Below are 19,487 nucleotides of genomic sequence, written 5' to 3'. Positions count from 1 at the left end.
TCATTCATCTCAGGGAGTGGCCTTCATTGATTAGGACTCAGTCGTGTTTCACCTCGTCACGGTGTAGATCCAAAAACGATAATCGGATATGAGATTATTACACGGATGAAAAGAACATTGACATTGTTGAAAAGTACAATAAGGGGTCAAAATACGGGCTTGGCATCAGACAGAAGTACAAGGGCCATATCCATTCAGTCACTCATTATCTCCGTGTTGTGTTTCGGTATTCCTAATTATTATTCGACATTGAATTATTATCCTCAAGGTTATTCAGGGAAGAGGGGGGGGGGGGGGGAACTATCTGACATAGAACCATTAATGAAAAGGAAAGTCCTTTATTTTAATCAATCCTGCAAAATCTTTCTGTTGAGTATTTTCGATGGCCTTTCCCGACCTTGCCAATGACTTTTATCTCCCAGTGTAAAAACATTGCACACTGTCTCGTCAAAATCAAAAGGGGCACTCTGAGGGGCGGCGGTGCGTCTTCCTTAAAGGCGGGGGGGGGGGGGGGCAACAATAAAAAATGGAACTTTCTGGAAAAGGGGCACCTACAAAGGGAAACCGCAAAGCGAAAATATACTTTTTGTAGGCATTGGTATTAACCCCTTCATTGTAATTACGTTATCAAGGATAATTTCAATATTGATTTTGAATCACTCTGAAACTCATCAAGTGCAGGTAGCCTACATACCGGGTACAGGCATACTTATTTTCAATTTTGCAAGGTAGTGAAGCAAGCGAGCCAATAAATGACATCTTTGATATGTTTTGAAAAGCGAGTTATTTTTTAATCAACGCACTAGATAAGGTATAATAACGTAATGTATGCGGGAATCCCACCGCCAAATCTTCATGAAAATGCATGAGAATATTCGGATATCTCGTTGCCCGAAATTATCCCGTTTGTAATTGTTGCAAACTAGTGAAGTGAATGAGTGGTTATACATTATATGAAATATATTCGGGCACTTTGCTGACAAATAATTTGTTGGCCTTCGAATATTTGCACCCCCCCCCTTGAGCGCCAGGGGGAGGGGGGCATCTCCTCAAAAAGGTAAAATTAACGTGTTTTACACGTTTTTTTTTTCCAGGGGGGGGGGGGCCTGGCTTCCCTCCCGCCCAATGATGCATAGGCCAGGCGCGGATCCAGGATTTCTTAGGGGTGGGGCCCAATTTTTTTCTTTTTGCACCCGAAAATTTGAAAATCGCGCCGGCCGAAAATGCACTCAGTGGGGGGGGGGGGGGGGGGGGGGCCTCGGAAATGTGAAAAATTGAGGGAGGGGGGATGGGTGAGGGGAGGGGTTACCGGTAGCCCAAGTAGGTCAAGGTTGAATTGAGGGAAAGTTAGAAAGAAAAAAGAAACAACTTTCGAGTTCGTGCGATTACCGGTAAAACTAGGTTCTAGGTTCGAAATCTGCCGTAGGGAGTTGGAGGGGTGGGGAGGGGTTGGGTGGAGGGGGGGGGGGGGGCTTGGAGGCAAAAATGTTGGTGCTGCTCCCTGTGAATTCAAAAAGAAGGACAACTAAAAACTACTACTACTACTACTAATAATAATACTAAGCCTACTATATTACTTCTTTAACTCACTGGCATACTGATGGGGGGATAGATGCCCCCTTTCCCCCAATACAATTAAAACGTGGTTTATTTCTAATTACCAAATTAGTACTATATAGCCTCATGAGTAATTAACATTGGGGGCGGGGAGGCTCATGTATTCTCTCCCCTATAATAAAAAACACACACACTTTCCCATCACCTCACAATATTTCCACGATATGCGCGTATAACTATATAAAATCCTCCATTGATAGTTTACTCCTTTTTATATACTCCTTCACTCACCTGATTTGTTTTCGAGGGGGGGGGGTGGCTTTTAGGAGGGCGAAAATGCGTTCCCCCACCCCACTTTTTCGTTTGGGGGCGAGCACCCCCTGCCCCCTCCCCAATTTCCGGCGCCTATGACTATACTACTACTACTTCTGCTTCTACTACTACTACTACTACTACTACTACTACTACTACTATTACTACTACTACCAGGGGCACTTTCTGGAAAAAAGGGCATTCACCTTCAAAGGGAAATCTCGAAGCGAAAATATACCTTTTTTTTATAGATATTGGTATATATCCCTACATTACATTATCAGGGATGATTTCAATATTTGTTTCACTTCATATACCATACAAGTTAAGCATCATGCTTTACAGTTTGGTGTAATGGTCTGAAAATTATTTGCGAGCGAGGAAAAATTATACTAGATTTGAGAGGTCTCAGTGCGAAAAATTACGTCTTCTAAAGAGGAAAAAACCTAATCCTGATGGGGTTATGAACACATTCTCATGACGGAAGACTGAAAAAACTTTTGATAAAGTTACATAAGTATATCATCTATAAATGCGTGCGAGCGTAATTAGCGTTCTTTGGGGGAAATTGCTCTCAGTCAGTCGCTTGAAATTAGGGGCGCGTTCAAGTGAGAGGAAAATGGGACACTTATCACAAAAGAAAAGGAGCATGTGTCAAAGTACAAGAGTAATTTCGGAGGTGAAAATGGTGCACTTCTTAGTAGTAGCTGTCTGTCGCGAAGGGCCCTCACCAGGGATGGAAAAAGTCAGTCATGAGCCTGAAAAAATAAATGAATGGGCAATCAGATTTTGATAGGGGCATTTATTAGAGGTGAAAAGGGGCATTCGGGTGATAGTTCCCTTATTAAAAAGGAAATGATGGGCACGTTTCATTGTTAGAGGTGAAAAGAGGCACTTATCGCACCTAGCTGAAAGGGGGCAATGACCAGATATCAAAAAGGACACTTAAATGAATAAAAATGGGGCACAGATAATAAAGGAAATGGTGCATTAGTTGAAAGAAAATGGGCAGCGATCAGATTTTAAAGGGGAATTTATCGGAGGTGAACTTGGGGCACTTATCTGAAGTGGAAAGGAGTAACTTCCCGAACCTGAAAAGGTCATTTACCCGAGAAGGGGCACTTTTGAGAAGGGGCTCTATTTTAATGGGGCACTTATCATTAGGAACATGGGCACGTATATAGAAAGGAAAAGGGGCACATGTGAAAATATGAGGTGCACTTATCCGAGTTAAAGTAAAAGAGGCACCTCTAAGATTTGGGGCACTTATCACAAGTGAAAAGAGGCACTTCTCGTACCTGAAACGGGCACTTACTAGAGATTAAAAAGGGCACTTATGAGAATGAAAAAATGGACACTTATTGCATTTTGCAAAGGAAAACCGGGGAACTTGTTGAAGGAAAATATAAATTTGAAAACTGGGCCCCATTTCACAAAACTTGTCATCAGTTTTTGTTATAAGCTACTGAAATCATTGCTTCTGATTGGTTATCAGCAGATTTGTCACTGATTTGTCATTGAAAAAAGGATTTGTGAAACGGGTCCCAGGGGCCGAGACGCGCACGCTGCCGCTATATTCATAGGGCATGCATGCACTGTACGCGACGTACGTACGTCGTACGCCTGTCTTTATTTTTGTGTATATATATGGCACGCACTCTTTCACCATCCTTCTTTCGTCGTGGCTCTCCTCACCAGAAGACAGGTATGACTTCGTCAACTTTTTAAAGCTAATCTACTTTGATTTCAAAGTGGCTTTTATTTCTGAATAAATTGGAAATATCATATCAATAGATATGTAAGCTTATTAATTGTGGATCGTATGGTGAGAAGGAGATATTTGTGGATTCAGTTGACTTAAGCGGCGGGTGAATGTGCGTGTGAATGCAGCAAACGTGTGCACACGTGTCAACGTCAATTAAACAGTGAAGTGGCATTAGGTATCATGTGAGCTGTGTGGCTTTATTGCAGAATACCCTACCATATTAGTCTTCATATATTTGGCTGAGATATAGATTTCTGTTTCTGTTCTGATCCTGGTCCTGATCCTCAAGAGGGATATAAAGATGACCAATAAGAACGTTATCGTCAGAGAGAGAGTGTTGGTTGCTTCTACTGTTCTAGAACATTTTAGAATTGAGTCGCATCACATTGCAGTTGTGGGGAGGGACTATGATTATATTACCCCCTTGCCCTTGGATGGGGGTTGTGATTGTGATTGTGATTTTATTGTTTGCGATAACGGTGATACAGGTAGACTATTGAAGAACTATAATGCAAGTGTTCATAGACTATTCTTTTGCCTTTTGGTGGATGAAAAGTTTGGATTTTAAGCTGTTTACTTTTATGCATCATTGCAGCGTTGAATTTGGTGTGTTCATCTCTAGAGTCTAATTTGTGACCAATTTAGATGTCTCTCCTGAAGAGATTTCATGCAAAATTTGTGTTAGGTCTAGATCTATTCTATATTGATGAGCACTGATTTTGTCCTTGTTTCTCTTGTTTCTTGTCTGTTATGGCTATTTAGTAGATGAATTAGGGTAGCGCGCCCGGTATTCGGTCAATTCCCAGTATTCGGTCAGACAGCCGTTTCAACAGCTGTAACAATTAAAAAATAATTAATGAGCCGCGAAACTTGCACAAATCAGGCAGCTGAACAACTTTTCTTAACTCTCAAAATTAAATCAGATTTAGGGCCCCGGAAAGATCTCCAACTTAGCTCGAAATTGGTCAGTGTCGCACCACTTTCTGCACTTCCGCGTTCTGTTAGCACATGCGCTAACATGCATAGCCATATGTAGAAGTCTATTGCGAAACAACTTCGTGTGCTATCGCAATGAATTTAGTATGTGTGTGAAGAGGAGCTCTTCCGTGTTCGCTCCATCGCAGCGAATTTGCAAATGACGCACTTGCCGATGTGCAAGAGGTATTTATACGATACCCTTGCCATGCGGTATCGCTCGTCCAGTATTCGGTCAACGCATTGACAATCAGTGCTTTATCGCGCAATTGTGTAAAAATAGCGCGCAAATACGCTTCGCTCCTTTGCAACGGAGATTCCACGCACAAATCGCGTGACCGAATTCTAGTCGGCGCGACCGAATTCTGGGCAGAAAAATGCTCCGTCTTCTTTCGAAAATATTTTTCTTATCATCATTCTTTATTTTAAGTGACTATTAAATCCTGTTAGAGGAATATTTTTCTGTTCTTTTGATGGGTAGATTGCAAAATAAAAGAGGTAAGAATTCAAAATATTAGTGATTTCCCCTTAAGTGACCGAATACTGGGCACTCTACCCTACTTGAATTCTGAGTGCTATTTCTGTAACGCAAAAATTCCAGCCGGAGAATAAATAATCAGACCTTTCTACGATCTAGTCGCACACATATTTGTATAAATGTACCTTGCTCGCTAAAGTTAACGCCACGCTGTGTGTCTTCAGACCTAATCCTGAAACGTGAATTAAAAGGCGTGTTGTGGCGACATTTTTTTCGAAATGATAGTAGAGGTCTAGACGTTTAGACTAATTTAATTTTGACCTGGACTAGATCTACAACTCCTCTGGGCATCCCGGCCCTCACTTGGAATTATAGTTTGAAGAAGTCTTTGATGGGAAAAAAAAGTGATTCTTCGTCCTAACCCCACGATTCATCCATGTTTATCGTCCGTTCAACATGGCGAAGAGCAAATGCGGTAGCGGCGCAGCAGATTTGAATATTCATGCTGTAGAGCGCCGTTCACTCGAAATTGCTGAATATGCATGAATCGATGAAAAAGAGTCCTTCTAAACCTCTTGCATATTCAGCAATTTCGAGCGAACAGCTCTCTTCATCATGAATATTCGTTTTTTTTCTGTGCCGCTACCGCGCATGTGACAGTTGGTGACACGTTAAAGCTTAATTATGAAATAGCAGCAAATAATTAATTTCATTGATATTGGAAAAATACTTTCAAATGTTAAACAACAAATTATTGTCAATCCTGGCAGAGTGCAGTTTTGTATTCATACTATAGCATACATTTCTTGATAATTACACTGCCACTAGCAGGCGAGTGCTTGAATCTCTAAGGCAAAAATTGCAACTCTACCCCCTTCCCCCCCCCCCCCCCCCCAAAAAAAAAATTGCAATTAAGAGTCTCACTCCATTTAGGACTAGGAAGGGAGTGAATCTATTTATTATAATTAAAGCCATTGCTGGGGCTGTCCGCAACCAAGAATATGGCCAAAAAAAATTATGTTCAGGCATTTGTATGATGATCCACTCAGCTCGCTTTGAGTAATTCAGTGAAGAAAACTCTTCGTTCCCTATATGAAGATGTCTGAAAATGCCTGATTCATTTCTCCTTAAAGGTATCGGAGAATGCAAATATAAGATTACCCTCAAACTAATCTGCATAGTGCTTTGTTGTCGGCCGATTTAAGATATGAAATGACATGCGGTTTGCCTGTGCATCGGTTCTTTGAAATCTTTTTAAACATGTTTTTCTGTAACCTATTGAAATTCATCATAGTAAATATAGTAATTATTTCATTCTCTTTGGATTAACAGATGGCTACTAAGACAAGGATACATTGTGAAGCAGAACCAAGATGTTTGCCTACTTGGTAAGTGTTCAAAAAATTGAAGCTCTTCTATAGTCTACAACATACAGATACGGGCTGGAACAGGCTCGGTCAGTTTAAGAGGGACTTTCAAATGTGCCGACAGGAATAGAAAATGCTCTTTTTAAAGCAAAAATATCATTGCAACTATGCTCTTACATTCATGTTCATGTATATGTTCAGAGATATAACCTTTCTGTACAATATTATTAGCAAAAAGAATTTCAGTGCAGGTAATGTGAGTATGTGATACATTTTCAAGCCATGTTTCTGCCACATCATGCGACCTGTTCAGTGGTTGCTTGGCGTCCAAACAATGGCTGAGAGTAAAAACAATCCGGTCCTAGAAGCAATACTACCCGTGCTGTCTGACAGCCATGTAGTCTTGTGCCGACAGACCAGATACAGTATCTTAATTTAAAAATAATGGGTGCATTTTCACCTACATGTATGTGGTTAAATCGCTTTGGTAAGATTAATATCTTCAGTGACATATCAGGGGCTGCAGGGCTAGAGTTGGGATTAGGTGCACGAACTCCTAGGAAGTGCATAAAGACTTTGCCAAGTATGCGATACGAGTGGGGTATGAATGGAAAGATCACTATCGTAGTAACCCATATTAATTCTAGATAGATTTTAGTGCACATCTGACTAGACTTGTTACTGTGTGAGTGCTACCGCATGACACTTTCTAATAAACTGCCAAATGATTTTTCTCTCCAGGCATATAGTGACCTTTGGCCCCCTTCATGATCCAAGCGATGAGATGCAAGCAATCATCGTCTGGGATATCAAGACGGCAGGGAGTCGAGAAGAAAGGTTTCTTGTGCGATAATGCCCTCTAATTGGCCAGTGTTCAAGTGAGTAGCATAGCCCTCTTATCCTTGTCATAAATTTTCACAATCCTGTGATTTTTGCCTCTTCACACATGTGATTTACTTTTTATTATGTTCAATCTTCTTCTTCTTAATTTTTGTAGCCACATATTGTCATTGTTTTTCTCATTGTGCTGCGAGGTACTTTCACTAGTACTGCCTATATTGTTCACTTAACTAGAATCCACCCTATTGCCCTCTATAGTAAAAACATAGCGGTAGATTCACGCATAGTGACTAGCTCAAACAATAAAGGTGCAGCAGGTCTAACAATTTTCCTGTAAATTATTATAATTTCAATGTAGGCAATGCGATACATTTTTAAGCCATATTTCTGACACATCATGTGACCTGTTCAGTGGTTACTTGGTTCCCAAACAAATGGCTGAGAGTAAAAACAATCCGGTCCTAGAAGCAATACTACCCGTGCTGTCTGACAGCCATGTAGTCTTGTGCCGACAGACCAGATACAGTATCTTTATTTGAAAATAATGGCTGCATTTTCAACTATAAGTATGTGGTTAAATCGCTTTGGTAAGATTATTATCTTTAGTGACATATCAGGGGCTGCAGGGCTAGAGTTGGGATTAGGCGCACAAACTCCTAGGAAGTGCACAATGACTTTGCTAAATACGCGATATGAGTGGGGTATGACTGGAAAGATCACTGTATTCCATAGACTTTAGAGCACATCTGACTAGACTTGTTACTGAGTGCTACCACAGACACTTTCTAATAAACTAAATGATTTTTCTCTCCCAGGCACATAGTGAGTGACCTCTGGCGACCTTCATGATACAAGTGATGAGATGCAAGCAATCATCGTCTGGGATAGCAAGGCCAGTGTTCCAAGTGAGTAGCAGTGTCCTTCTATCCTTGCCAATTATTTTCATGATCCTCTGATTTTTGCCTTTAATTTTTTGATTCCTCAAATATTGTTTTTCCTGTGGCATTTCTTAAACAACTATTGAATTCTTTTCTAAGTTATAATAGTTACCTCTTTCAATGTTTTTTCATAGTTCACTTTGTTGATGATATCTTGGTATGATCTTGATATTCACCAAGTAGTGTGTATAATGGCATATTTATTGTTCTCACATATTAAAATAATTGATTCTAGGATAATAATGGTAGCAACATCCATGTAGAGCATTTCAATGATGATCCACCTAGCTCGCTTCGAGATTTTCGGTGAAGAAAACTCTTCGTTCCCTATTTATGAAGACTCTGAGAATGCTCTCTCACATGTATGCATTTTAATACAAAATCTCAGTAATGGAAGAGGTGGTCTGGTCACCCCTCTTGAGAGGAACGAACCATTTCTTCTTTATTATTCTAATCCATCTTCTGAAATCTTTGATTTTTGGAACCCAGCTTCCAGTATTGGAGATATCTTTTTCCTTCATCTGATTTTCCTTCGGGAGAACTCCTTGTGAGGGAAGAAATGCTTTCCGATAGAGCAAACAGATGCAGTGGGACTGGTCACAGTACAGGTCTATATGGCAATCCTTTACAAGTAAGTCTTCTCCCCTCTCTTTATAAAATTTGTTTATTTCATATCATTTTAGTGTGTGTGTTTGGGTTTTGGTTTTGCACTGAAAATTGGAGACAATAGCAATGATGAGTACTCACTTGCCGCTCTCAATGCTTTACTAGCATGTGTGGACAAAAAAGTGTTTCAATCCTGGTTTTAACTGAGCTATTGTTTCAATCCTACCATTGAGCAGGATTCTGCAGATACAGTTCTATGATAGTAGAGCAAGCATTAATGGTGTGTTTTGTGCGATAACAAATTCTTGCAAATTAGTTTTAAGTCTTGGATGTTTTAAAACTCGTCCATTGAACATGTGCTTCATTTCCTATTTCTACAAATTCTCATGTAGCTTTGTGACATTGGTAACCTGGCAGAGATGAGAGATAAGACGTGGTATTCTTCCATCCGATGCAGACTCTGGAGAACTGATGGGACTGTCAGTTTCCTGCTCCTTGTCCTGTTCATGGTAAGTTCATATGTTGTCTGTTTTGCTCTGAAAAAAACTGGAGACAATAGCAATGATGAGTACTCACTTGCCGCTCTCAATGCTTTACTAGCATGTGTGGACAAAAAAGTGTTTCAATCCTGGTTTTACCTGAGCTATTGTTCCAATCCTACCATTGAGCAGCATTCTGCAAATACAATTATATGATTGTACAGCAAGCGTTGCATGTTGCGTTTCTGCGCTTAAAGTCTTGCTAATGATTTAAGTATTGAATGTTTTAAAACGGCAATTTCATTCGCTTTCAATAACAATGTTCTTTGATGGCCACTAATTGAACATGTGCTTTATTTCCTATTACTCAAACTGTAGCTGTGTGATATTTGTAACCTGCCGGAGATGAGAGATAAGGCGTGGTATTCTGCCATTCGATGCAGACTGGAGATTTGATGGGCCTGTCAGTTCCTGATTTCTCATCCTGTTCATGGTAAGTTTACATGTCTGTTTTGGGCGGTAAGGACGCTAACCCTGTTTTACAGTATATGAGTTGATCTCTTTGTCATTCTAAGCAGAACATTAAAAGAGTTAACCTTGAAATAACTCTACATCTTGCAAGATCCCTGAAGTTACAAATCCCCAAACAAATTTTTGCAAACAATGACATAGTTCAGCTTTTTTTTCTAGGCCATGCTTCAGTCTACTTTATCCATTTAAAAAGGTCATGCTATTATGATTAAATCGATCTACCTTGAGCTAGAAGCTCTGTAAGATTAGGTAAAAAATTGTTTGTGATCGCCTCCCCCCCCCCCCCCCTCCCATAAATGTCCTGTGTGACCATCTTTTGACAAGTTATTGCCTAGGATCCAAGCTAGACACACCTCGACCGCGTCACTCTTTATCATTTGTCTTGGCAAGCACAATTGTGACATTGGGTTGTGTGTAGTTTTTGACGAGGAGAGCATTTCAATGATGATCCACCTAGCTCGCTTCGAGTTTCTCGATGAAGAAAACTCTTCGTTCCCTATTTATGAAGACTCTGAGAATGCTCTCCAACACCTGGCAATAAGTACAAGGCCAGCTGCTCTGTACATACAATTAGAACTGTACTTGCTGTGAATAGTGATTTTACTCACTCTTGCAATAACCCCACCCACCTTTTTTTTCTTCTCTTCTACAGTGTTCTTCACATCAGAAATCATCATCAGTGCTGGCCGAAATAGGTAACTAATACAATATAATGTATTGATGAACTATTCATTATCGGTTGGGGGGTGGGGGGATTGTTTTGCGTCATTTGAAAAATATTGCTTTTCAAGGGTTCCATAAATTGAATAACGTCTAGTTCTTGATCTTTTTCACCAAGTAGTTTGTATTGGCATATTTATTATTCACACATACTTGATTCTAGTAAAATAATTGTGGTAACATTATACGTGTTATGGTAACAACATCCATGTAGAGCATTTCAATGATGATCCACCTAGCTCGCTTCGAGATTTTCGGTGAAGAAAACTCTTCGTTCCCTATTTATGAAGACTCTGAGAATGCTCTCACATGTATGTATGCATTTTAATACAAAATCTCAGTAATAGAAGAAGTGGGTTGCCATGGCAATTATCTCTCTTGAGATGAATGAACAATTTCTTAATTCATCTTCTGAACTCTTTTTGTTACCCAGCTTCCAGCATAGGAGATTTGTGATGAAATTGCTGTTGGGAGATGGAGGCACCTCGTTTTGACGAGACTGGTGTAGGTAAGATATCCACTACAAAAGGCATTCATTCAAGCTATTTTTATTGTGTGAAACTTTGAAATCTGTACTAGTTCATGTTCAAGGCTAGCAAACTCAACGCTGTTTTGGATTATCCCACAACTTGATGTTGAAGGAATGTAGAATACACCTTATTGATTACATGAACTGATCTGTGATTAATTGCATGTATTTGCTACAAAAGATAATGAATTATTCAACATGGTGAGTAATGAAAGCTAAGCTGAGATTTTGGCCCAATATATGCCTGGGACATTGAGCATTTTTAGACCATATTATGATGATTGTTTGCTTACACAGACCTGTTCTGAATTATCAGTGTTGATTAACAAGCAACTGAATATGGTTTAGCATTACATCGGTGTTTGTACTAGGATTCCATAAAATTGATTTGACCAAGATAGGTAATGATGACCAAGTAAAAAGATACTTATTAAGTCTTTGTAATACAACATTGTAATGAAGATTATTTGAAAACCATACTTTTTAAAGTAACTGGGACATTGCAATAGTTCTTATGCATGTGTTTGACTACTTTTCTCTACTTTCTACAGGAAATCAGAGAGATGTCCCTCTTAGAGTAGTGGTAAGTTGAAATATATGAACAGTCGGCATTATAAATTGTGCTTCAAATATATCGTCCTTGTTTTCACGAAGTGACGGTAGTGAGGAAAATCGTAACGCAAAGTGAATGCAATTTTTTTCACTACCGTCACTTTGTGAAAACAGCGACGATATGTGTGATTTTTTTTAGCAATTTATTTATTTTTCAGTTTGTAGGTCACAACAATACAAATTCGTTCAGTTTAGGTTTGTCATGTTATTAAAATTTAAGATGTAAATAAAGCACAAAGGCAATGTTGAGCTTGAGCAATCAATGATGCTAATTTACAAGCATATGTCTGACTGTAGGTGACAGACACCATAGGATACTGAGGTTGCTCCAAGCTTTAACATGAAACCTGCCGTGGCAGATACATTTTTAAACATTCTCAACATGAATTGTAATTCATTTTCCCTCCCTTTCTCTAGATCTCTTGGCCCTCTGCAGTAGCCCAAATGGATAGTCCACTTCACGGCTGTAAGATTCTCGCTGCCTACATGTGGAGTCTTCTGGACATATTGAGGTATGTATGACACCTAGTTTGTTGAGTGTTTCTCAAAATCTGACATTTTATTCACACGCCAAGTTGGCAAGGACAGTATTGTTTGATCCTTTGTTTTGTATTGTTTTTTTTCAAGTCGGGCTAATGAATGAATGATTCTTCTGAAAACTACTGGTCTGATTGGAAGTGTTTGAAAATCATTATAGTGGCAGAATAAGGTTTTGCAATCTATGATGCTAATTTACAAGCATATGTCTGACTGTTTGTGACAGACACCATAGGATGCTGAGGTTGCTCCAAGCTGCCTTGGCCATTCAAAATCAATCAAGTCTATCATCATGGTAACATTTGCATCATTTTCTTCCCCTTCCAGGAGCATTCCTTCTAGTTGCCCCATTTTTCCATTTTGGATTAGTAACCTCTTCAAGATTCCTTTCAGACCCCATCATGAAATACTGAGGTAAGTAGTATTGATCAGCCTATAATAGTTAATATTTGTTAGTTGCCTGTCCTATATTCCTGCGCCAAATTAACCAAAAAAGACTTGGAAGAGCATCAACTTTTCTTAAATATTGAATTATTGGCAATCAGAAGGGCATTTGTTGAAAAAATAAATAATCATCCTTCAACGTACAATTTGATAGTTGATCAATGTTCATAGCTTATTCATTTGCTTTGAAATGGTATGTGCTGAGATAATGTTGCCATACACGTAAGAACAATTTTGATGGCCATGGAGGACAATCACTTCATTATCAATACAAATGAGCTGTGATGATAATACTTGTCTCGTTCGTATGATGTCTTCATATGATTATTACTTTTATGTAATCTGAGCTCATAACCATTGCGTAGAGACCTTCCTTTCCCCTCAAATATTGGAAGACCTTTTCAGGGGATAATTTAAGAATTGAACTGATTTTCATTACTTCTCTTTCAAAATGTCTCCTGATTTGAATATTAATGCAACTACATGTATTTTTGCATAATCAACTTCAGGGCAATATCCCAATGTGTATCCCATTTAATTCATGTTTGGTTTATTTGAAACGCCTTTCAAAATTTAATAGACAAGGCTTTTGAAATTGCCTTGAAATGATTTACGTATTTCTTTGTGTGTTTAGTGTGCGTTCCTCCTCTTGACTTCTTGTCCTAACTATGTATTCTCAGGTATGCCGTCACTCGTTGCTGGTATGATCTAGAATGAAATTGGAGCCAGATGATCAGTTTCTGAAGGTATGTGAATTTAACTTGACTTTCATATGTGAAAATAATTCATTGGAAGGAATTTTCAGAACTAAAACCCCAGTTGCACCACCGAGACTAACGCTAGATTGACTTGCAGACTGAGCAAAAATTTACATTACCCAAAATAGCAAAAATACAGATTAAATGGTTGGTATAGAGTGATATGTGACTACGAAGCTAACATTATCGTCATGTATGGATAACTCCAATCTTTAAAGTGCCGTTTTCCATTGAAATCAATATCGTAGCACAAGTGGGATAAGGATAACATTGGTTTGTTTCTGTGATGAACTACATACCGCCCCAGGCCGACTAAACCATGGTGGATTGGTTATATATTTCTGAGAAATGTGCGGAATTGAAATCATATGCTGTAGGGTTAATGTCTTGTAGATATCGCAAAAAGGCTTTGTGTAGTCCTACTTGCTGATGCTCATGTGGGTCAATGCTGAGATGAGGATCTTATGGTGGAGATGTTTCATAGATTCCTTATTGGTATAGACACCAACCACAAATTTGTGAGCATGAAATTGTAGTGAATCAAGTACGTTTCAATGGGATCAAACGTAAGTGTCTATTACGTCATGTGCACTTGAAGTAATGTGCGTTTTTTTTGTCTTTCAGGCCACTTTCACAAAGGGATTTTACCCGACTCTTTTGACATCTGTTCATGTTGAGGGAAATGAGATGTCCTATACTACAAAGGTGTGTATGAAAGTGTTTTGAAATTCTTTATATCATCTGTTTGGAACCAGAAGGATGTCAACTCTGTTAATTGATTCGAGTCCAGAGACTTTTGGCTCCAATCAGATAATATTGTGTTTAAAGGATTTAGATTAATTAGTTTAGAAAGTGTGCTTAGTATTGTACGGTGCTGAACTTATGACTGAAACAGCAATGATGGCTATATTTCTGTGATGACCTTTATACCGCCCCAGTCCGACCTAAACCGTGGCGGATTGGTTCTTGTGTCTGAGAAATATCTAGTCACCAATTCTCGCTACCCTAAATAGGTACGAAAATCTCGAAATTCGCGAGACGAGGTAATTTTCACTCTCTCGGGTCGTCACTACAACTTCCGGTATAGAGTCCCATCCCAAGTCACGGCTTCATCCACCCCCATTTTTCAGGGTTCTTACGCTTGGAATCATGAGCCCAGCACTGTGCAGCCTCACAAAAGAAAACCATCGTCACTGATGTCAAAAGACGCAAAAAACAACGAATGAAATGTTCAAATAAACGTTGAAATATTTGCGAAAAAAAAACAAGACCGAGCAGACGACATATTCGGTGCATACACGTTGTGTGGTGACGGCGTTTTACGTTTGCGCTATCGCGCCGCCTGCACAGGAAGCTGTAATGTCGAAAAGCTATCCCATAATGCAATGCGCGTTTTCAGGATTTTCCCCGGATCTCGGCAGAATCGCTATTTGGGGTAGCGAGAATTCTCATGTCAAACTTTCCACACTCAAAGTAAGTCGCATTGATGTAAGAGAAAGTATGCAGTAAGGAGATGTTCGCACTTGTATGTACTATGTGATGTCCATCAATGTCATTGCACATGTTTTTTCTTGTATGTAGAAGCTAATTGTATAAAAACGATGAGAACATAAAGGGGGGGGGGGGGAGGGGGTCTAAAAAAAATGAAACCTATCTTTCTTCTATCAAGTCTTCAAAAAAATATCTTTTGTTTATTTTCTTTCTGGTCTCCCATTATTTGCCCATACAGGAGCCCTGAAGACTCGTTCTTGACATGAAAGTACAACTGGAATTGCACAAATGGTTGTGTAGTCTATGGAATCTGCCACACGCCTACGCTATCTCTTATACTAGATGGCACTACACGAATTAAAAGATGTCTTCTATGATTCTAGGATTAAAAATCTGAAGAAAAAAGTTACATATTACTGTGGAGTGATTTTAGCAAAGTCCTTCCTTCGTGAGAAGGGGGGGGGGGGGGAATACATTCTTAGATGCCATTGACACTCCTGTACGGAAAGTGCCCAAAATATTTTATTACAGAAACAAAAGATCAATGTCTTGATGGTATTTTCTTGTTGGTGGTGGAGATATGTGTGGTATTCTCTGGAATCTAAGTTTTGTTGTGATGTTTATGAGCAAAGATAGTGGATTTTGAAGTAGTGTGAAAAATGTGAGGTTGCTATTTGGTGAGCAAGTTTCAAAATTGGGTTGTGTGCACAGTTTGTTTTGGCCCAACCTGGATGGATGCTATTCATCATGCTCTCTGTCTTACTATTTTTACCATGTGGTCTTTCAAGACGCCAAAAGATGTAAAATTGTAAACCCTGAAATGGGATAGGAGTAACGCCCTTCTGGCCCATGTACGATATGTTGGCCCTGCAAATGGATAGTTTTGTCCAGGGTTTTAGACATTGAGCCGTGTCCAAATGGCAACCCAAGTCGTGTGACGAGAGTGTCGTAAGAAGTGAGGTCTTGGGGGCATAAATCGTATGGTAACTATAAGGTAATGCACCCTTACACATCGCACATATTTCCAAATTACAGTGGAATCTCGGGACCATAAAAATTGCCTTTAAAGTGCCTCTGTAACATTGTTGAAGGTTGATATATAATGTTACTTACTATATTCCTTCTACTGTACTGACCCTCTGACATGCAAAAAATTCTCAAACTATGAAGATATCTACGGTTTTCTTTGAAGGCGTCAATCTATGAAACCCTCTCTAACAGTGATTAACGGTAAATTCTCCCAACCATTTTTGAATTTTCCAAACCCATTTTTCCATGAAAAAAAAGACATAAAACATCTGTCAACATGTCTGGAATGGAATGTGGAGTCACATTTACATTCACCTAAAATGTAATGAAATTGTAATAATATAGTTGGGAGAATTAAGGAATCGATCAGATCAGTTTTTCCCAATTTGTACCATGAATAATGGTCCATTTTCACTCAAATTTTCAGATTATCTTTAATTGTACATCTAGCATTGAAGTCACTACCTTAGCACCACCATCTCTCATCTGAACAATGTTGCCAAATCCCTTTAATATAGCAGGGTAAAGAATATAAATAACTGGGACCAGCAAGATCACCTTGTAAGGGATACCTCACTATTGAACATTAACAAGAAAACAATTTGACCTGATCATTTTTTAATCAAAAATCCTTTATTTGTCAAATTTCTAAAGAAATATATATATATATATATAGACTCTATATAGATTAGTCAACGGCGCATGGATTACACCACTAACATTGAGGAAATCACGAACTGAATCTCGTTGAAGCACACCCTACTATGGAAATACTGCCTGGTTGACAACCTATGGCTCTGGCAAGTGGTCTACTGCAAAAAAAAAAAAAAAAATGACTTGTCCTATAACCAAATCCTATTAGAATATAAAGGAACTAAACCTACAGTATAGTGATACAAAAAACAGACAATGTTATATTAATACACATGCAAACACAAAACAATAGTAAATCAAAAGGTATAAAACAATTATAAAATGAGGCATAATCTCAAATGACCTTGACAAATTGTTATAAAGAAATAACATTATTTTACATGTGGAATTCAAATACACATACATATCATACTCTTAAATTGTAAAACGTAAACCCTCGCACTACTTTTGTGCGTACTCGTAATATTTGTATCTTTTATTTTAATGATGATATCCGGTAAAGAACTTAAGCCCCACTGTCCTACTTGTAGCTACTTGCTCCCTCTATATAGAAAACTTCCCAAATCGGTGCCTGTTGGTCCCCCATGATACTCCATTTCTTATGTTATTTGAGAGCTGAGTTGATGAGATAGCCATCTGTCAGTGACCTCGCTGTGTGGTCTAATCCCTCCTAGCCACAATAGTGTTGATAAGTTTTAAAGCCTTTGTTCTCCTTCCTTAAAATTCATTCATAAAAAAATCATTGACAAAAGTCACAACGCAAACAGTGGAATGCCAAAAAGGAAAATTTAGGGCAAGTCTTGCTTCTTGGTACTACGTAGACATGTATATATTTGATGACTATAAAAATACACGCCCTATATTACAGCTTGATTAGACCAACTATCAAATACTTTGGATGTCTCATAAATGCCTCAATATTTGGTAATTTAAAGGACAACACAATAAAAAAACACAATTATAATGTATAACATACATGAATTTCATTATATGTTTGTAGATGTCACATTCAAAATGAAAACTTCTATCCACAGGATTATTACGATCAAAATGAGCAGACGAACACTACGTTGCAAGTTTGATAATTGTCAAACATCGAACATTTCTTGCATTGGTAGTCGAAAAGCCTTCCTTCAATAAAAACAAAATTATATTAAATTTGTCAAAGAAATGTTCATTGAACATAATTATTCAAACACTAAGATACTCCCTTATACCGTTTACAAAATGTAAACTTCTTAATAATGCTTCCACAAGTAAAGGTTTAATCTATGTGCAGAATCACCATCATTCTACACATTACTTTCTACAATTCACTGGATATATCAGAAATAGTTCGTTCTAGTTTGGACTTCGCCCCGTCTTTCCCTGTTACCAACATAATTACAACGTTCAGTTACAATTGTCATTGTCCTAATGACAAGTCTGTAGATTCCTGAATTCTTGACTCTCACTAGGATCTCTTGATATCCATCGTCGGCAGGTGCCTCAACTACACGAATGTCATCCATTATTAATAATAATAATAATAATACATAACATTTATTAGGCGCTTAATACTGATGTTTCTAAGCGCACAGTGTTCTGATTAAGAGAAGACTATAACCCGTAGAATTAAATTAGAAGAAAAAGCAAAAATACAAAAGTAACATAGATAAGGTAAGAAAAACAGTGGCAATCAACTAAATAAAGACAAATATGGTGCGCACCTCCATTGACCGACGCACAACTGCAATTTACAATTTGAAAAGATAGGTTTTGAGTAGAGATTTGAATTGAGATACAGAGGGGGCGCAGTGAATAAAGGCGGGCAGTTTGTTCCAGAGAGCGGGGGCAATAACTGAAAAGGCGCGGTCACCATACCGGGTGTTAGTGCGGGGTCCAGGTGTTAACAGTAATGTGGAAGATGAACGAAGTGTTCGTGACGACGTACGGGAACGTAAGGATATGAGATCGGAAAGGTAAGAGGGGGCTAAGCCATTGATAGCTTTGTAGCACAGGAGAAGAATTTTGAAGGATATGCGGTGGTGAATTTTAAGCCAATGTAGTGAGTTCAATATTGGAGTTATGTGCTCTGATTTACGCGAGAGAGTCACAAGCCGAGCAGCGCTATTCTGTACCCTTTGAAGTGGGACTAGATGTGACTGAGGGAGGCCAGAAAGAGAAGAATTACAGTAATCGATATGGGTCGAGACAAAAGCATGGACTAATTTTGAGGTTGTGGGTCGGTCAAGTAGCCTCCTGATTCTACTGATCTTATATATACCAAAGGAAGCAGACTTACAAATATTACTAATGTGTTGTTTGAAAGTAAGATTGCTGTCAATATTTAAACCAAGGTCATGCACAGAAGCACAACAACTGAGAGAGCCATCACTCATAACAAGATCAGGAAAGGGGTCTGAGTTCCGAAATTTAGAAGTAATATGAATCCTTTCAGATTTTGAATCATTAAGGCAGAGACAGTTTTGAAAAGACCAGGTTTTGATTTCATTGAGGCAACTGGTGAGTTTGTTCGCGGCTACTGTCCTGCTGTTTGGGTGAAGAGTTACATAAATCTGGGTGTCGTCTGCATACATAGTGTGTTGAATATTCTGATGAAGGTTAATAACATTTGAGAGAGGGCTGGTGTAAAGAATAAACAGGAGGGGGCCGACCACGGAACCCTGAGGAACGCCGCAGATGAGGGGAAATGATTCCGAGTTGGTGTCATTGATGATCACCTTCTGAGTTTGGTGCATGAGATAGGAGCGAATCCATTGAAGTACGGTGCCGGTGATGGAGAAGTCGTTCTCTAAGCGATGGAGTAACAGGTCGTGGTTGATAGTGTCAAATGCGGCAGTGTAATCAAGCAAGATGAGGACA

General features: G+C 38.9%; 1 long non-coding RNA gene and 1 other non-coding gene across 3 annotated transcripts; both read left to right on the top strand.

Annotated features, from left to right (window-relative positions):
- The first annotated feature begins 3,530 nt into the window (after window positions 1–3,530).
- On the top strand, window positions 3,531–15,478 carry LOC105442788. 2 transcript variants are annotated; one of them, XR_004062259.1, is made up of 15 exons: window positions 3,531–3,574; window positions 6,420–6,475; window positions 7,196–7,332; window positions 8,110–8,199; window positions 8,722–8,863; window positions 9,231–9,347; window positions 9,696–9,810; window positions 10,501–10,543; window positions 11,002–11,076; window positions 11,649–11,680; window positions 12,127–12,221; window positions 12,574–12,660; window positions 13,371–13,436; window positions 14,073–14,153; window positions 15,178–15,478. It is a non-coding gene; the product is annotated as an uncharacterized LOC105442788 (long non-coding RNA). The 2 variants fall into 2 exon arrangements; XR_004062260.1 differs by lacking the exon at window positions 9,696–9,810.
- LOC115920431 lies at window positions 14,357–14,430 on the top strand. The gene has a single exon (XR_004062371.1). It is a non-coding gene; the product is annotated as a small nucleolar RNA SNORD31 (small nucleolar RNA).
- Window positions 15,479–19,487: the final 4,009 nt, after the last annotated feature.

Source organism: Strongylocentrotus purpuratus, unplaced genomic scaffold, assembly GCF_000002235.5.
Source record: "Strongylocentrotus purpuratus isolate Spur 01 unplaced genomic scaffold, Spur_5.0 spur5_scaffold_8, whole genome shotgun sequence".
Taxonomy (NCBI): Eukaryota; Metazoa; Echinodermata; class Echinoidea; order Camarodonta; family Strongylocentrotidae; genus Strongylocentrotus; species Strongylocentrotus purpuratus.
Note: the sequence above shows the minus strand (reverse complement) of the source record. Positions and strands in the feature narration are given on the sequence as shown.